The sequence below is a fragment of the Etheostoma spectabile genome, chromosome 9 (assembly GCF_008692095.1).
Source record: "Etheostoma spectabile isolate EspeVRDwgs_2016 chromosome 9, UIUC_Espe_1.0, whole genome shotgun sequence".
Taxonomy (NCBI): Eukaryota; Metazoa; Chordata; class Actinopteri; order Perciformes; family Percidae; genus Etheostoma; species Etheostoma spectabile.
The window spans coordinates 22,887,789-22,889,829 of record NC_045741.1 but is presented as its reverse complement, the minus strand read 5'-3'; positions in this window follow the sequence as shown (position 1 = coordinate 22,889,829).

Genomic DNA, 2,041 nt, shown 5'->3' with positions numbered 1-2,041 from the left:
TTAGGGGGGCTCCGTAGAAAAAGTCGCTTATTTTGGGCTTGTTTTCACAGGCCTGGTTACGTATTTGTCTCGCAAGATCTGGCAACACTGGCTGTGGACTTGTGTCAGTCCCGCAAGCGGTTTCAGGAAAGAGGCTGCATGTGTCCAACAATGCACAGAACATCTACACCGGTACAGGCCAACAGCTGTCCGTAGACACGGAGTGCGGAAAGTGTGTCAGAGCCTTCCGGATGGGTGAACTGAGACTCTGTTTCTTGTGTTTTAAACAGAAGGTAGTGATTGGTGTGTGCGCCAGTTTTAATGCGTTTGTGTCATGTCTCAGCCCGCCCCCACATTTGGTGACTGGCGAGTGTTAATTTCGGACACTTCACAGTACTGTGAAACAGTATAGCCATCTATTTGACTTTGTAGATGTTACAGAACTTGATTGAAGAAGAATTTTCAACATGCTCAAATCCTCTCCACAATGTAGTTTAGTTCTGTTTGTTTTTCAAATCCATCTTTGAGTGGATGGAAGACCAAATAGAAAGAAAAGGATTATTTTAAGTTGTATATCAGATCAAATCAGAATCAGAACATACTTTCATTGATCCCCGAAGGGAAAAACTCTGTGGTACAGTTGCTCAGATATTGAAATCATAAGAAATAATAATAAATAAATAAAGAAATATAAGGGTTGTGTGATTTACAAGTTATGATACAGTATTTACATCAATAAACATAATTAAGGTTTTGGCAATGGTGAAAGTAATAATAATTAATACATAATAATAATAGTAGCAGTTGAGTATTGACACAGCTACAGTGTGACTAGTCCACACGTATCTGTGACTAGTTTGAGAAGGCCTGAGATATGCAGGATCCTGTGTGGACTACATTACATTCTTTTAACAATCCCTTTCGATTTTTATCGCTTTCTCTATCCTCTGTATAGAAAGTGAAACCAGCGACTTCCTGTGGAAAGTCAGCCTCATACGGCCAGGAAGCTGCGGGGAGAGCAAGCTGAAGAAGCAAAACAGAAGGCGGTGTGCTGAGAGAGAGAGAGACGCAGAGCAGTGCTGGCACATGAGATGGTCAGACTCATGGCCAAGTTTGTAACTTAAACTTCATCCCACTTTGACATTAAACATGTTTCTTTGGTTGGCACAGAATAGAAAAAAATGCAGTAAAGGGGAAGTCCTAAAGCTATCCTGAGTATTAGTCTGACGCATGTACACATGGGAAAAAAGGTAATTTACCGCCTTGTTTAATACACGTTTTTTTCCTGTTTTCTTGTCAATCACATCAGATGTCTTGCATTTATAGTATAATTGCAATTTCAACAGCCAGAGAAAGTTTTATTAATAAGTTGATGAGCCGCCCTGGTATGCCAGTACCCCCTCTACTGGTAAGCACCACAACTGACGTTATTTTCTGTGGTTGTGGCATATGCGAAACTAAATCCAGAGAACCTTCACTACGACCCCCTGTGGTGAGAATCAGAAGGGGATTGTGGGAATCTTCCCCTACCAGCACACCCGACGAGCTGGCGTTCGGCCAGACTCTCCTGAACGGACCGTCATCATGGCTAAACACTCGACAATTACCCAGTAGAGGAAGCGCTGCGGCTGTTCAGAGGCTGTCTCCCACTCGGAAGAGAGCCCTAAAAAACGGGGGTCGAGCCTCGCTGGAGAAGGGAGCCAGTGTTGATACGGTGCTACTGAAGGAGAGACTGACAAAAGGTAAGGACGTGATTACTGGCAAGATAATTCACGTTTTTTGGGAGGATTGTCATACAAGGATTAAGGTAAGGGTAAGGGTCGTGACTTTCTGGGATAATTCACTTTTCTTTGGGCAGGATTGTAATAACAAGGATTAAGGTAGTTGAAACCAGGGTAACACCTTTTATTGCTGAGCAGGTTATAGCTAGATAGATATAAAAAGTAGATAGATGTTTGCTGCAAGCAACCCCAGTTCAGTTGAACTGTTTTTCTCTTGATAGTTCTGAGAACTCAGGACGGCTGCTAAAAGGTGTGATGAGGGTGGGCATCCTGGCCAAAGG